Source organism: Chiloscyllium plagiosum, unplaced genomic scaffold (assembly GCF_037043375.1).
Source record: "Chiloscyllium plagiosum isolate Xiang-an unplaced genomic scaffold, Cpla_swu_hap1 HiC_scaffold_8, whole genome shotgun sequence".
Taxonomy (NCBI): Eukaryota; Metazoa; Chordata; class Chondrichthyes; order Orectolobiformes; family Hemiscylliidae; genus Chiloscyllium; species Chiloscyllium plagiosum.
In genome coordinates, this window is record NW_028270146.1 from 41,759,482 (window position 1) to 41,778,177 (window position 18,696).

General features: G+C 41.6%; 1 protein-coding gene across 5 annotated transcripts in view; it reads right to left on the reverse strand.

The window, feature by feature from the left end:
• mdga2a (MAM domain containing glycosylphosphatidylinositol anchor 2a) overlaps positions 1-18,696 on the reverse strand; it is a 956,359-nt gene that overhangs the window by 310,226 nt on the left and 627,437 nt on the right. The gene's annotated exons all lie outside the window — the stretch shown is intronic.

Genomic DNA, 18,696 nt, shown 5'->3' on the forward strand with positions numbered 1-18,696 from the left:
TCCGCCATTCAATCATGGCTGACGGGCATTTCAACTCCACTTACCCACATTCTCCCCGTAGCCCTTAATTCCTTGTGACGTCAAGAATTTATCGATCTCTGCCTTGAAGACATTTAGCGTCCCGGCCTCCACTTCACTCCGCGGCAATGAATTCCACAGGCCCACCACTCTCTGGCTGAAGAAATGTCTCTGCATTTCTGTTCTGAATTTACCCCCTCTAATTCTAAGGCTGTGTCCACGGGTCCTAGTCTCCTCGCCTAACGGAAACAATTTCTTAGCGTCCACCCTTTCCAAGCCATGTATTATCTTGTAAGTTTCTATTAGATCTCCCCTTAACCTTCTAAACTCCAATGAGTACAATCCCAGGATCCTCAGCCGTTCCTCGTATGTCAGACCTACCATTCCAGGGATCATCCGTGTGAATCTCCGCTGGACACGCTCCAGTACCAGTATGTCCATCCTGAAGTGTGAGGCCCAAAACTGGACACAGTACTCCAAATGGGGCCTAACCAGAGCTTTATAAAGTCTCAGTAGCACATCGCTGCTTTTATATTCCAACCCTCTTGAGATAAATGACAACATTGCATTCGCTTTCTTAATCATGGATTCAACCTGCATGTTTACCTTTAGAGAATCCTCAACTAGCACTCCCAGATCCCTTTGTACTTTGGCTTTATGAATTTTCTCACCGTTTAGAAAGTAGTCCATGCTTGTATTCTTTTTTCCCAAAGTGCAAGACCTCGCATTTGCTCACATTGAACTTCATCAGCCATTTCCTGGACCATTCTCCCAAACTGTTTAGATCTTCTGCAGCCTCCCCACTTCCTCAGTACTACCTGCCTGTCCACCTATCTTCGTATCATCGGCAAACTTCGCTAGAATGCCCCAGTCCCTTCACCCAGATCATTAATATATAATGTGATCAGCTGCGGCCCCAACACTGAACCCTGTGGGACACCGCTTGTCACCGGCTGCCATTCCGAAAAAGAACCCTTATTCCAACTCTCTGCCTTCTGTCAGACTGCCAATCCTCAATCCATGCTAGTAGCTCACCTCGAACACCATGGGCCCTCACCTTACTCAGCAGCCTCCTGTGTGGCACCTTATCAAAAGCATTTTGGAAGTCTAGATAGACCACAAACACTGGGTTTCCCTGGTCTAACCTACTTGTCACCTCTTCAAAGAATTCTAACAGGTTTGTCAGGCACGACCTCCCCTTACTAAATCTATGTTGACTTGTTCGAATCCGACCCTGCTCTTCCAAGAATTTAGAAACCTCATCCTTAACGATGGATTCTAGAATTTTACCAACAACCGAGGTTAGGCTAATTGGCCTATAATTTTCCATCTTTTGTCTTGATCCTTTCTTCAACAAGGGGGTTACAACAGTGATCTTCCAATCATCCGGGACTTTCCCTGACTCCAGTGATTTTTGAAAGATCTCAACCAACGCTTCCGCTATTTCCTCAGCCACCTCCCTCAGAACTCTAGGATGTAGCCCATCGGGGCCAGGAGATTTATCAATTTTAAGACCTTTTAGCTTTTCTAGCACTTTCTCTTTTGTAATGGCAACCATACTCAACTCAGCCCCCTGACTCCCTTTAATTGTTGGGATATTACTCATCTCTTCCACTGTGAAGACTGACGCAAAGTACCTATAAAGTTCTCCAGCTATTTCCTTATCTCCCATCACTAGCCTTCCAGCATCAGTTTGAAGTGGCCCAATGTCTACTTTTGCCTGTCATTTGTTTCTTATGTATTGAAAGAAACTTTTACTATAATTTCTAATATTACTGGCTAGCCTACCTTCATTTTTGATCCTCTCCTTCCTTATGTCTCTCTTTGTTATCCTCTGTTTGTTTTTGTAGCCTTCCCAATCTTCTGATTTTTTTGTAGCCTACCCAATCTTCTGATTACGAATGCAGTGCAATGAAACTTGGCCTGGAGTCTACAGTGGGCATCAGTGATTTCTCACAATATACAACAAAACATGTGAATTATCCAGACAGTGAGGGATCACCTTAGATTTCTGTGACCAGCTGTAATAAGTAGAAATGGTTACAGGATTCAGAATCTTGATGTGTTGTGTGAAGCTGGCCAGTGTTAAAGAGGCACACTCGGAATGGAAAAGTTAGATGTAAGCACAGACTTTGGTTCCAGATCCAAGCTGAATGTGCAAGGCTGCTGACTGTAAATTGTGCAAGGTGATTAAAATAAGCTGATCAGACAGCTGGTAAGGGCACAGTCAGTGTTGCTTAATGCTACTTGAACTGCTAATTTATTGGAAGAGGGTGCAGACGTTAGACTGTATGCCAGTTTGTTAGATGACATCACTAACACAGACATCTGACCAAAAAAGAAAACATCACTAAAAAGGGATGCCAAGAAGATCTGTCAGCATGAAGGGTTTGCCAAAAAAATTGCCAGGCCTTTGAGTGGACAGCACATTTGACATATATTTGCCAAACAACATTGTGTGACCTAGGAATAATGCTGGTAATATCATAATACAGGGTCTAATGAGACCTTTAGAACCAAGAGGTATACAGTTACAAAGTTAACTGTTTCATATTGAACAATGTGTGTGTACTGTACCAACAGAATGATTCATCTCACAAAATAATGAAACAGGTCTTATTTCCAATCCTACACACAATTCTCCCTGGTGCATTTCTTTGAGCTATTTCCTCCATCTCACTGATCCTCAGTTGTAATTCCTCATCTGTCAGTACTGTGAGACCTTAACCAGTCACCGTTTTTTTATGCTGCATTGTAATTCTAGTATGTGAGAAGAAAGATAATAAAGAAATTTACTTTGATGCTAGCAATTTGCTGAGGGCAGGGAGTCACTGAATCAGAAATCAATCCACAAGCCAAGTTTGGAAAGTATTTAAAAATGTTCTTCAGGAAACTGCTGAGTATGGAAGATTTTGGAGATATTGCAGATGAAATAATTAAATAAACAGGTGCAATATTGAGAATGTGCTATGGATAAGAATTCATTTAAAACAAATGTGCTGAATATAGGATTCCTTCTCCACAGAAAAAAAAAGACTAAATGAAGAGGTCTCTTTTCTTTGTGCACAGTAATAGGGCAAACATTCTCAAAGACACTTACAGCTTCTTTCCCACAAACAATCTGCAGAGATGGTGTCAACTACAAACTAAATATACAGGATTTTTGAAAGGTTGACTGCTCAAAAGCACAAGTATACAAAAATGACAGTTCTAAAAGACTGTTATACTGGACTCAGAACATTAGCTGTTTCTGTCTCCACAGATGCTGCCAGACCTGTTAAGTTTGTCCAGCACTTTTATATGCCAAATAAGACAGTGAGGGACACTAGCTGGCCCACTAAGTGTGCCCCATGGAGTTATGATGATTTATAAATCATGGGACAGACTCTACCTGAGCTGGAACCTTATAATCTCCTGAGAGAAGTGGGAAAAAAACAGATAAAAGCCTAAACTTTCAATAACGGAGGAAAAATATGGATAATTCCACCTTTGGGCAATCAAAACTCACGTTAGATAGCACAGAAACTAGATTGACATTACAATTTAGCAATATTTTGTTCAGTTAAAGCCACAGCTAGAGAGAGATCCAACTCATTCTTGAAGAAACATAATGAAGTAGGATTCATAGTGCAGGCACCTTTGAGGAAAATAACCACCTAACATTCAATCTAGTTTTATGCTTATATAACTTGTAAATGTGACCTCTGGTGCTACTTAACCTATCGAGTTGAATTAATTGAATCTTGTAAACACAATCTTGGTCCCATCATTGTTTTATGAACCGAGATCAAATCACCTTTGAGGTTTTTTTTGAAATATAGTTTATTCTTTAATATTGAAGTATGGGTTTATTTGCTAAGGTGGCACAGTGTCGCTTACTTATGAACAGATCACAAATCAACAGATGCCTAATTAAGTTCTTCTACAAAAACATGAAGGTTTATTTGTTTTATCATGTATTGCCCTGTGAATACAATGTAAATCCATGCTTGCTTTAGTTAAACCTCATGTCTCTGGCCATGAACTTTTTGAGTGTGATGCTCTATAATTCTTTTGCGACAAACATTAGCACTGTTCCCTGTAGGCTGTGTACATACTTAGTATTCAACTAGCCTCCATGCACGACTCAAGTTTACAAAAATGACCAAATCTATCCTTCCAAAATAAGTTATATGCACTTAGCAGTTGAGCATCCTCTACAGTGCTAACTCTCACATTTATTTCTGTATCAACCTCCATCCCATAGATCATTTCCACAGTCGCTACATCTAGGTCATTAATGAAAATAATAAAGAGTAAAGACCATAGGATGAAACACTGAAGGTTACCATGGTAACTGGTCTCCACGTAGATCTAAATCTATTTAAAACATTCTGTTTACAGCATTCAGCCAGTTCTCAATTCACTAGAACCGCTATTGGATTCCTCAAACTTCTGGAGACTTGCCACTTGAGAGGACCCTTATTAAAATCTTTTTGAAGCTTCAGGTTGAAAATGTTCATAGTGTTACCCCCATTTACTTAACCTATTGAGTTTACAGAACACTTCATAAGAAGTGACTTTGTTTTCAGGTATTTGAATGGATGCTCCTGGAAATAATTTCCTTATCAGAGTAGTCGTATTGAGCATCAATACGATTAACTTTGAGTCACTCACTACTGAAGACAGCTAATGAGCCTATAGTTACATGGTTAAGTCTCATCACTTGAGTTAAAATGTGGAATGATGTGAGCATCCATCCATCTAAGTGCATAGTCCCCAGCTCCAGTGTGCAATTCAAGGTTTGAGCAAGGAGGCCACCTAATACCTGTCCCATTTTATTGATATTATCACAGCATTTGACTAAGTGAGCAGAAAAGGTCTACTGGAGAAAATTGGCAACTTGCTGATGCTTCTCAATAAAGTCTTTGCATGATGACCTGACGGCTAGGGTCAGCTATAACAGAACAGTGCCAAACACTTCAAGATTCACAGCATGGTCATTGTGCCCTGGCACTGACACTCTTTGGTACATTCTTCTCTTTGCTGTTGTTACATGTATTGAGGCCATCCAAAGAGGATGTCTATTTATTAACCAGAACGGACAGAAAACTATTTAGCCTTGCTTTCCTGACATTTGTAACATGGGTTTGCTGTATCTTCATCCAAGAAATACTCCAGCTGGTAATGTTTCAGTCAAATTCCTCAAAGAACACCTTCAGTGGAAAAAGACAGATTATCTCCAACCTGTAAAATGTTAGTTTTGACCATTAGCATTTGGAAGATAAAGCTAATGGTCCTGGATATTGTTGTATCACTAGATCTCACTGTTGAATATGTGATGCTGATGATTGTTGATAGCTGCACATATCTTAGCTCCACAATCACCAGAAATTAGTCACTTGATGCTAAAATTTACATGTGCATCACAAAAGCTGAATCTGTTCTGACCAAGATGATGAAGAGAAAGTGGAACAATAATAACCTGAATGATAGTGTCAATCTGTGATTCTACCAAGTCTGAACCCTCAGTGCATTCCTATAAACTGGCGAGATTGGGACACCATATGCTAGTCAGGAGAAAAGGTTGAACAGTTTTAACATTTACCATCACCAACTTATCGAATTTGCAGGAGACATATAGGTATTGTCATTGGAATAATGCAATAATAATCTGGGCACCTGACTTTGAATGCCATCATTGCAGATGGTTGGAATTAGACATTTTAAGAATCTGGAAGTCAAAGTCCAATGACAACCATGAAACTATTGTCGCAATACTTCATCTGGCTGACTAATTTCCTTTGGCAAAGGAAATCTGGCTGACATGTGACTCTAGACCCACATGTTTGATTGTTAACTGCCCTAAAAATTGCAAAAATTACTCCAAGTATCTGTTCATCTATATTTAGGCTTAGAGAGCGGTAGAACCTCTTGTGTATGATAAGGTTGAGAAATCCTCTGAATAGACTTTGACACAATTTGCATTCACAGATGGGGTCTACCCTTTCAGAAATATATGTTCCAGTTGTGTGGTTCCTGTCTGAAAACACTCAAGATTTGCTGAATTCCTGATTTCGAAGTTGAAAGCTGTTGTCGCAACGGAGGAAGGTCTCTTGGCTCCTTCACAGCAGCCATAGTGGTGGTGGCCTGCAGTGGCTCAGTGGTTAGCACTGCTGCCTCAAAGTGCCAGGAGCCACAGGTTTGATTCCATCCCGGGTGACAACCTGTGTGGAGTTTGCATATCCTTGACGTGTCTGTGTGGGTTCCCAACGGGTGCTCCAGTTTCCTCCCACAGTCTAAAGATGTATAGGTTGGGTGGATTGACCATGCTAAATTGCCCATAGCATCCAGAGGTGTATAGTTTAGGTGGATTAGCCATGGGAAATGCAAGGTTATGGGTCTGGGTGGGGTGACCTTCAAAGGGTTTTTGTGGACTCAATGAGGCAACTGGCCTGCTTCCACACTGTAGGTATTCTATAAAATAGTCTAGCAATATTAAACCAAAAGAAATAAAACCATGTATGCCAGTGACATTTACTTGGGTAGTGGAAATGGCAATGACAAACTCAGCTCTGTTGACACTGCGAAATCCTCCTTACTGGGGTTACCGCCAAAAATTGGGAAAACTGTCTCACAGATTAGTCAAGCAGCAACCTGAAATAGTCAAAGTCATGAAATTGTACCATACAATGCCTCAAGAACCATTATCAGCATCCCTGAGTGTGTTCAGGAAGACAAAACCAGCTGAAGTGGCAGCATGGTGGTATACAGGTCAAGAGGGATTTGCCCCAAGACTCCTCAACATTGACTCCAGACCCTGTAAACTGCGGCATAAGGTCAAATTAGCAAGAAGTCTTTTTGCTGTTTGTAGCTACCATTTCCCAACTTTCCTCAGGATATGAATCAGCACTACTCCATGTTGAAGAAATAATTTTTGATGACAGAGTGTATATGGATGAAGGACTTCAATATCCAACACAAAGAGTAGCTCAGCAGCATCACTACTGACTGATCTAGTTGACCAATAAAGCATACAGATGCCTGACTGGCTCAAGTTACATCAAGTTACCCTCCATCATATTCTGTGGCACTGCCATTACGCTAAATAAGATAGATTTCAAAGCCTAGCAAATCATAAGGTGTTTAGGATAAGTAGCACGGTATAATTGTATTCAAACACAATTTGCAACCTCATAGCCCATCATCTCCCTCACTCTACCATTACCATCAAGCCAGCAGATCAACCCTGGTTCAATGAAACGTGAAAAAGGGCATGCTAGGAGCTGCATCAGACACACCAAAAAGAAAATGTGGTGCCAACCAGGTGCAGCTAAAACACAGGGATACTTACATGTCAAACAGCATAAGTAGTAACTGATAAATAGAGCTAAGCCATGACCAATGGCTTCCATCTGTTTTAATTTGCACTTAAAACAAGCCATTTTAAAATAATTCCACAGTGGATGATTTCCAGTTGCCAAGTCACTCTTTATTTACACATGAACAGTCCTTGACTACAGTATTGCTTCTTACAGAGTCAAACACCAGAGTGACAGTATCTTTGACATTCAACCTTTTTATGTCAGCCAGAGCTCCCTCATTGGACCAGGTTAACAGCCCAATCAGGGAACTCATATTCTCTGAGATCCATCTGACTGACTTCATGACAATCACTATATCCCTCCCCCTCTGAGTCTGAGGACATTGGCTGCTCGTTCCTCTTGGAGATCCTCCTGGGGTGTTTTAGCACTTGGTAAAATTCCTCTGATGTGGCATCCAATATGGGCAGTGTGTATTGCTTGGGAACTTGCCTCTTGCACCAGGATTTCTTTGGTAGAATTTCACTCTATCCTTCCGGTGGCAAAGCCATCATGTCCGTCTCCGATTCTGAGGACACGTTAACACTTGGAGAGGGTGAAGCCATGGGTTCTGACAGCTTTCTGACAGTTTTGACAGGACTTGGTTTTGTTCCTGCACCATTCATGAATTTATGTCTCTCTTATGGTCCACATGCTTGTTCAGGACCATCGCACCAACCCAAATATTCTAGGCTCAAATTACTGCAGATGCTGGAATCTGTACTGAAAACAACAAATACTGGAGATTACAGCAGGTCAGGCAGCATCCATGGAGAGAGAACAAGCTAATATTGAGTCTTTCTGCCTCACCGGTCCTGACCTTGTGCCAACCATGTCTCTTACCCATGCAGAGTCATTTCCATGATTTTTACACTAAATTTCATCCCCTGTATCAAGCTCTCTCTCTCTCTCTCTCTCTCTCTCTCTCTCTCCTCTCTCTCTCTCTCTCTCTCTCTCTCAGTTGGCAAAGTCTTGAGTCCAGCACTGGAGTTCCTGGTACCATTCCAGCCTCCCCTCCCCCGCCTGGTCTGGGAAGATCAGACTTAACCTGGTGCGGAGTCTTCTACCCATTAGCAACTCTGCTGGAGCTATCCCTGTAGTTGCATGTGGAGCTTTCCTTTAATCAATTAAGATATGTTGCAGCTTGTTATCTCGCAAGGATGTAGGCTGCCTTTATAATCCAGCCTTCAAAATTTAGATCACTTTCTGCCAGGCCATTGGATGATGGAGGGTGTGGAGCTGACTTATGTATTGAATACCATTTGACTTTAAGAAATAATCAAACTCTCTGCTGGTAAACGGTGGCCTGTCAGCTGTGACCAATACTTCTGGGACTCCATGTATTGCAAAACATGCGCACAATTTTTCTATCTTCATCCCAGTGTTTGACAAATGGACCTATGCACGTCCAACCACTTTGAGTGGCTGCATAGAATAACTAAGAACATTGAGCCGATGAAAGGACCCTGACAGTCGATTTGCAACTGAGTCCAACATTTACCCAAGTATTCCGATGTTGATACTCTGGGCAATGCCCCACCAATTTTCCAGACCTGGCCACCAGGCATAACTCCTCACCAACATCTTCATTTCAGAGAGTTCTGGATAGCCAGGGTGGAGTTCAGCTAGTATTTGTCAGTGACCTTTGCTTGGGACAGTCACCCTTGATCCTCATAACAATATGTTGTCCTCTACCATGAGTTAGCCTCTCTGGGCCCCAAAAGGTTTCAATCCTCAACCTTTAGTTTCCCACATTAATACCAGCAGTTTCAGTTCAGAAATGACTGGATCTTTCTGTGTCCAAAGTCTGATATTGTCAGCCGTGACTGGAAACGTGTCTAGAAAATTCAATATCATTGGAGACTCTTCCATTTTGTTATATACCCTTTGCCCCACCATGTCGATGCTGACCAACAAACAATCAAACTACAATTATAGTACTGACACTTGGTCCATTGCCTACTACATCCTGGCATTTTAAGTGTTCAATCAGATGTTTCTTAAATGTTGCTGGAGTAGTGACCTCTGCCACCCTGTCAAGCAGCATGTTCCATCTATCATTCCCATTTAGACAGGAAACCAAATTTGCTTGAATGAGAAGTACAGAGGAGAATATTAGGAACAGTTCTGAAGAAGAATCACATTCAGCTCATAATATTAACTCTGTTTCTCTTCCCATAGGTGTTGTCAGACCTGCTGAGATATGAAGACCAACACCAGACATAGCTCAAAAATGAGTTGCCAATTTGATGAAGCCAACACAGGACTACATCATGAAGAAACAGCTGAAGCATTTGAAATCGCCTTCAGCTTGGGATTAAATTTAAGACTACGGTCCACATCATTACAAATGCTAATCATCAGCCATTCGAATTCATCCCACATGATATTAATATACAACTGAACTCACTGGATACAGCAAAGGCTACAAACTCCAACAACATCCCAGCCGTACTACTGAAGACTTGAGCTGGGGAACAAGCTGTGCCTCTAGCCAAGCTGCTCCAGTACAGTCACAACACTGGCATCTACCCGTAATGTGGAAAATTGGAAAGTGGAAAATTATGTCTTGTCAGGTCAAATCCAATCTGGCTAATTACAACCCTCTGAGCACACTCTCAATCATCAGCAAACTGATGGAAGTTGCTGTTGATACTATTAGAAAGCAGCACTTATTTACCAAGAACTCTCTCACTGATGTTTACTTTGGGTTCTACTAGGACGAGCTGGCTCCACATACCATTGTAGTGTTGGTCCAAACATGGAAAAACAAATTGAATCCAAGCGGTGAGATGAAAATGACTGCCATTAATATCAGGGCAGAATTTAATCAAATGTGATCCCAACAGCCTTAGTAAAACTGAAGCCAGTGTCAATCAGGAGGAAATCTCCTTAGCCAGCTTGAGTTGTACTGAACACAAAGGACAGTATTTATTTTTGTTAGAGGTCCAACACCCCAGCTCAAGTTATTGTCATGGGATATCCTCGGGGAAATGTACACATCTAACCACTTTAATTGCTACATCAATGACTTTATTAGGCCAGAAGTGGTGATATTCACTACCATGGTACAGTATTGAGTTAGGGCTGAAAATGTGTTGCTGGAACAGCGCAGCAGGTCAGGCAGCATCCAGGGAACTGGAGAATCGACGTTTCAGGCAAAAGCCCTTCTTCAGGGCTTCAGTATTGAGTTACACAAGTAACTCCTTGGAAATGAAGCCAGTCTTCCCTGCATGCAGCAAGACCCGAGCAATATTCAAGCAGGTGTTGATTAAGTGGTCAATAATATTCATACCATCTGAGTGCCAGGCAACTACTGACCACAAGTGCCAGGTAATCAAAATGATTTCTTTTGATATCCAACAGAATTAACTGAGTTGAATCTCCCACCATAAACATCTTAGGGTTTACCCACTGTCACAAAGATAAATGGATTCGCTGTAATTTATTGTTCATTCCTAAATGCCCTTGTGGTGGTGGTAGTTGTACTGGGTTACAACAGCAGGTCAGTGGACAGTAACTCCACAGTGAATAATCTGTCTTCTGACTCCCCAATGTCCACCATCTACAAGGCACAAACTAGGAGTCTGAATAAATACGCTCAATTTGCGTAGGATAATGGAGCTCAAAAAACCCTCAAGAAACTGAACACCATTCAAAACTTGGTAGGTACTCCAACCATTGCTTTAATATTTCTCTTCCCACCACCAGCAGTAGTGTATAACAATAACAAGCTGCACTGCAGCAATTCACAACGGATCCTTCAACAGCACCTTGTGAACCCAGGGGTTCCACTATCTAGATAAACAAGGGCAGTAGGTGCATTGCAACATCCACACATGCAAGTTCCCCTCAAATCAGAAAGCATCCTGACTTGAAATTGTATTATTGTTCCTTCATCATTGCTGGGTCAAAATCTGGAACACTTTTCCAAGAACATAAAACTAGGAGCAGAAGTAAACAATTCAGCCCCCAGTGCCCGATCTGTTATTGGATATGATCATAGCTGATCTCGACTCCATTTTCCTGCCTGCTCTCCTTAAGCCTTCAAACCATTAGTACTGAAAAATATGTCTATCTCATTCTTAAATTTACTTAACTTCCCATACTCTGGAGTAGTGAATTCCATAGATTCACAACACTTTAGAGAAGTAATTTCTCCTCGTCTCTGTTTTAAATCTGCTACCCCTTATCCTAAAAATATGGTTTCACAATCTAGATTGTTCCATATGCGGAAATGTCACTTCTATGTCTGCTTTGTCAATCCTGTTTAGCATCTGATATACCTTAGCAGGATATCCTCTGATCCTTCTAAATGCCAGAGAGGCCAAAACTGTTCAATCTCTCTTCATAACATAAACCCTTTTTTGGGTACCAATCTAGAGAACTTCCTCTGAATTGCCTCCAATACAACTACATCCCTCCTCAAGTAAGGGCTCCCCTAAATTGCGCACAAGTCTCATTGCAGTATTATGCATACACTTACATTAAGTGGCCTGCAGCCGTTCAAAATGGTAGCTCAGCATCACTGTCTCACATCAATGCTCACATCCCACTACAGATGAAATAAAATACTTAATTAATTTATCTGAAACCCTGACTGTAGAACACAAGCAGTTTAAAGACAACTATATGTATTGATGCTGTTTGTAGATTTTTCAAAATGGATAGGCTATCATAGACCAGATGGTCTGCCTCATGCATATTAAATGGTTAGTGCATAAACTTTCCTTGATGTTTGGTGGAGCAGCACATGCAACATTTTTGTGCATGAGAAAAAAATGTTCAAATGAAAAGCTATTTTGTTCAATGCGCAACAGAATGACAGCATGGTCTGTCCACCAAAGACTGAACTGTGCTCTTAAAAGATGAAGGAATGGTTAGAAAGGACTCTTTCATTTTACACCCATGGTATTGACCACATAATGATCTATGGAATCATTAACAAGTTCCACTGCAGATGTTCCAGAGCCACTCTACAGCAGGAAACACCTGCTCATAAGAATAAGCTGGCACTATTTCAGTGGGAGGTCAAATTTAAGCAGCTTTAAATTGAAATCCCAGGATGTATTCTTCTGTAACCTCACTGATTGCCATGATGACAGGAAAGAAATCATTAACAAAGCCAGCGTCAAGCTGCTAATAAAGTTTTATGAACTGAGACAGCTTGTGGACTATAGCACCATACTGCTTTCAACTATGCTGGGAGTTCAATATATCCTTCTGTCTTTATTGTCCAATATTTCAAACATTTGTATTCTCGGAATGGAGGAAGTGTAAATTCTTCATTGGAGTAATGCTGACTCAACTGGAATCTTTTCTTGTGAGCTGAATTTTATGATCACATTCAGATTCTCACTCCGCCCCTTCCTTTTCCACAAAACCAGACAGCTCCGCATTTCAGACAGGAGATTGTGATCAGGGCTCCTTCAGATATACAAAACCATAACTGCATTCTAATAGCTACCTCAACTGCGGAACTGTCAGGGGAAAGCAAACCATCTCCCTTTTTCACGGCAGTGAGCTGCTGTATTCTGAAATTCGAAAATCCAGAATTGCAGGGAGCCACTGACAATTGTTGTCAAACAGTGAGTATGTAAGGTAGGTGGAATGTTGGAATAGGGTCATCGGGTCAGGCTTGGGGGGAATGATGGAAGTGGTTTAGAGGAGGTTTAGTTAAGGGTCTGTGAGTTTAGTATCAGTGTCAGTTAAATAGTTAGTTGTGAGTAGCCTAACTTCTCCTGAGTAGTTATTTACTTAATTTGGAATTTTAGAATAGAATTAGATTATGTTTCAAAATGAGACAATTCAATTTGAGACAGGGATAATAAGTTTGAATAAGGGAAACTATGAAGGTGTCAAGGCACAAATTGACAGAGGTGGACTGGAAAGTTAGATTAAAAGTTATGACTGTACATAGGCATTAGATGGTCTTTAGAGAACTATTACATACCTTACATTAACTGTACATTCTTTCAAAGTGCAAAAACTCCCTGGACGTTCAGTCAATTTTGGCTAACAAAAGAAGTTCAGAATTATACAAGATTTAAAGAAAAAGCCTATGAAATTGTCAGAATTGGCAATAATTCTAAGGATTGGGAGGTTTATGAGATACAATAAAAGAAGGACCAAGAAATTGATATGCAAAGAGAAAATCACAAATGAATGCAACCTCGCAAAAAAAAAAGACACAAAAATGGATGATAGAAGCTTCTTTGTATTCGTAAAAAGGACCAGTTGGATACAAGATTGGCTTGAAGGTAGGAGACAGAAGGTGATGGTGAAGGGTTGCTTTTCAGATTGGAGGCCTTTGAACAGCAATATGCCACAAGGAGCAGTGCTGGGTCCACTGCTTTTACATAAATGATTTGCATGTGAAAATAGGAGGGATGGTTAATAAGTTTATAGATGAGTCCAAAATGGGTGGTGTAGTGGACAGAGAAGAAGGTGATCTCAGAGTACAACGGTACCTTGATCAAATAGACCAGTGGGCTGAGGAGTGGCAGGTGGGAGTTTAATTTACATAAATGTGAGATATTACATTTTGGTAAGGCAAATCAGGCAGGACTTATACAGTTAATTGTAGCACCCTGGGGATATTGCCGAACAAAGAGATCTAGAAGTGCAGGTGCAAAGTTCCTTGAAAGTGGAATCGCAGGTAGATAGGGTGATGAAGAAGGTGTTTGGCATGTTTGCCTTCATTGGGCAGTGCTTTGAGTACAGAAGTTGGGAGGTCATGTCATGGTTGTTGATTAGTCCACTTTTGGAATACTGCATTCAAAATTAGTCTCCCTGCTACAGGAAGGATGTTGTTAAACTTGAAAGATTGACAAAGATGTTGCTGGCATGGGAGGATTTGAGCTATAGGGAAAGGCTGAATAGGCAGGGGCTGTTTTCCCTGGAGTGTCAGAGGCTGAGGGGTGACCTTGTAGAGGTTCATAAAATCATGAGGGGCATGGATAGGGTGAACAGTGAAGGTCTTTTTCCCAGGGTAAGGGAGTCCAAATTTAGATGGCATAGGTTTAAGGTGAGAGCAAAGTGATTTAAAAGAGATCTAAGGGGAAACCTTTTTCAAGCAGAGAATGGTTCATGTTTGGAATGAACTACCAGAGGCAGTGGTGGAGGCGAGTATCATTAAAAAGTTTAAAAATCATCTGGATGGGTATATGAATTGGAAAGGTTTAGAGGGAAATGGGCCAAATTCTGGCAAATTGGACGATGTTAGATTGGGATGTCTGGTCGGAATGGTTGAGTTGGACCTAATAGTCTGTTTCTATGCTGTACAACTCTATGACTCCATAATGACTGTGAGTCGATTACAGGCAAGTCAGGTGAATTTATAACAGTGAATAGTGAAATGGCAGGGACCCTAAATTATTACTTCCTGTCCGTTTTCACTGACAAAAATACAGGAAATCTTTCAGAATCAGAGATCATAGTGACGAGAGAGAGTGTGGTATTGATGGAAATTAGTACCATTAATAAGATTGGCCCGGAGGAATTAATAGCCTTAAAGCTAATAAATCCCCAACACCTGATGGTTTACATCCCAGAGTGAAGGAGATGGTGATAGCGATAGTCAATGCACTGGTGATTATCTTCCAAAATTCTATACATTCTGGAATGATGCCTTTGGATTGGATGCATGATGTGGAGGAGCTGGTGTTGGACTGGGGTGGTCAAAGTTAAAAATCACACAACACCAGGTTATCATCCAACAGGTTTATTTGGAAGCACTAGCTTTCAAAGTGCTGCTCCTTTTTCAGGTGGTTGTGGAGCAGAATCATAGGACACAGACTTTACTGCCCCAGGATTGCAATGTCATGGAATGAAATATTAAACAAATTTAGCTTAAGTCTTTCATCTTTTAGAATGACCATGTTAGCTTTGATTCCTTTATATGTAAATCCCAGAACCTTTTTAAAGTTACATTATCAAGATAGCTTTTGACAATGGGTGTCACCTTAGCTCAGATAATGCATTGGAGGTGTGAAGTTAAAGTCTGTCTGTGTTCCAGTGTTAGGTCAGATTGATTCTATTTCTAAAGTGGGAGTTACAGAATCTTACATGGATTTATGCAGTTTTGAGTAAAAACAAAATGTAATTATGCAAGTACAAATTCACCCCACAAACTGATAGGTGTGTGTGTGTGAGTGTGTACATGTGGGTGTGTGTGGGGTGGGTGTGAGTGTCTGTGAGAGATTGTGTGTCTGTGTATGAGTGTAAAGGGGTATAAGTCTGTGAGAGAGTGCGTGTGTGTGAGCATACGAGAGAGAGCTTGTGTCTGAGAGAGGGTCTCTGTGTTGTGTGTGTGTGTGTGCGCATGTATAGTGTAGTGGGGTCACCTGTAATGTGACACGAACCCAAGGTCCAGTTGCGGCCATCCCCATGGGTACTGAACTTGGCTATCAGCCTCTGCTTGACCACTTTATGTTGTTGCCTGCCCCAAAGTCCGCCTTGGAGGATGGTCACCCAAAGGTCCAATGCTGAATATCCTGGACCGCTGAAGTGTTCTCCGACTGGGAGGGACCACTCCTCTCTGTTGATTGTTGTGCAGTGTCTATTCATTTGTTGCCGTAGTCTCTGCTCGGGCTCACCAATGTATCATGCCTCAGGGCACCCTTGCCTGCAGCATATAAGATAGACATCATTGGCTGAGTCACATGAGTACCTGACACATACATGGTTGGTGGTATCCCCACGTGTAATTGTGGTATCTGAGTCAACACTCTGACAGGTCTTGCAGCGTCTGCCATGACAGGGTTGTATGGTGATGATCTGTTTAAGGTTTGACAGTTGTTTAAAAGCAAGAGGTGGAGGCATGGGAAAGGTCTTGGCGAGGTGCTCATCCTCATCGATAATGTGTTGTAGGCCATGAAGAACATGGCGTAGTTTTTTGGCTCCTGGGAAGTACTGGACAACGAAGGGTACCTTATTGGTTGCAGCTAGTGACTGTCTCCTGAGGAGGTCATTACGCTTTCTTGCTGTGGCATGTCAGAACTGGCGGTCGATGAATTGAGCATCGTATCCCGTTCTTATGAGAGCATGTATGAGTGCTTCTAACTGTCCATCACTCCTCCTCATCTGAACAGATCCTTTGTATGCATAGGGCTTGTCCGTAGTCAATGGATATTTTAATATTTTTCAGGGGGCAGCTAGAGAAGTGTAGCATGGGGAGGTTATCCATGGGTTTGTGGTAGAGTGAGGTGCTGAGGTGTCCATTCTTGATGGAGATGCATGTGTCCAAGAATGAGACAGATACTAAAGAGTAGTCCATGGTGAGTTTGATGGTGGGATGAAACTCGTTGATATCACTGTGTAGTTGTTTCAGTGACTCCTTGCCATGAGGAAGAAAATATCATCAATGTACCTGGTGTATAGTGTTGGTTGGCGGTCCTGTGCATTGACTGCCAGTTCCGACATGTCACAGCAAAAAACCGTAATGACCTCCACAGGAGACAGACACGAGCTGCAACTCATTGTTCAGTACTTCCCGGGAGCCGAAAAACTACGCCATGTTCTTCTTGGCCGCCAACACATTATCGATGAGGATGAGCACCTTGCCAAAACCTACCCAACACCTCCCCTTCTCACCTTTAAACAACCGTCAAACCTGAAACAGATCATTGTTCACAGCAAACCGCCTGGCCTTCAGGCCAACACCATACAACCCTGTCGCGGCAGATGCTGCAAGACAGATACCACCATTACACGTGGGGACACCACCCACCATGTATGCAGCAGGTACTCATGTGACTCAGCCAATGTTGTCTATCTCATATGCTGAAGGCAAGGATGTCCTGAGGCATGTTACATTGGTGAGACCAAGCAGAAGCTATGGCAACGGATGAATGGACACTGCACAACAATCACCAGACAGGATTTATACCCCTTTACACTCTCACAGACACACACTCTCTCACAGACACTAACACCACCACGTCCCTCCATCCCCACCCCCACCTCACATACACCCACATGCACACACTCATTTGGTCTCCTCTGCACACACCCACACCAACACATATACATATAAGTTTGTGGGGTGAATTTGTATTTGCAGAATTACATTTTGTTTTACTCAAAAACTGCATAAATCTTTGTAAGATTCTATTACTCCCATTTTAGAAATAAAATCAGTGTGACCTAACATTGGGACATGGACAGACTTTAACTTCACACCTTAAATGCATTATCTGAGCAGACGTGACACCCATTGTCAAAAACTATCTTGGAAATTAAAAATCACACAACACCAGGTTATAGTCCAACAGGTTTAATTGGAACCACTAGCTTCATCAGTTGGTTGGACTATAACCTGGTGTTGTGTGATTTTTAATTTTGTATACTCCAGTCCAACACCGGCACCTCCCAATTATATCTTGAAAATTTAACTTTAAAAACTTGTGGGATTTACATATGAAGGAACCGAAGCTAACATGGTCATTCCAAAAGATAAAGACATAAGCTTAATTTGTTTAATATTACATTCCATGACAATGCAACCCTGTTGCTATATAGTCTGTGTCTTTTGATTCTGCTCCATAACTACCTGATGAAGAAGCAGTCCTCCGAAAGCTAGTGCTTCCAAATAAACCTGTTGGACTATAAACAGGGGATGTGTGATTTTTAACTTTGTGGATTTGATGCCAGCAAATGTCAGCCCGCTATTTAAGAAGGAACTAAGAGGGAAAAATGCAAACCTGCTAGCCTTACATCAATAGTGGAGAAAGTGGTATAATCTCTTAGAAAGGATTGGATAAATAGAATGATAAAGATCTGATTGGCCATAGCATGGATTTCTGAATGGGAAAGAGTGTTTGCCAAACTTGGCACATCAAATAAGAGAAAAGATAATGGCATGGATTAATGTTGGCTAACAGACAGAAAATAGAGAATAGATATAACTGGATCATTCTCATCTTGGCAGGTTGTGACTGACAGCTAGAACTCTGATTGGTTGAATCCACATTGCCCCACCCCTAGTATTTTGGCCCTGAGCCCCAGACTTTTATTGGATAAATATTCATGGATAAGAAAAGTTTGGAGGGATATGGGCCAGCGCAGGCATGTGAGACAAACTTTGTTTGGGATTATGGTCAGCATGGACTAGTTAGACGAAAGGTCTATTTCTGTGCTGCATGAATCTGATCTATGACAAGCATTTTTGGAGCTATGGAACTTAGTGTGACCCACTCCATGGATTATAGAGTCACTGACTCCTGAGCAAGAATATGCCAACCAGTGCTTGACCATGGCCAAACTCTGGACTGGAATCAAAGGCTGGCTTTCAGTGTCGTGATCCCATGACTGACAAATGCCTCTTTTGACTTCAGTG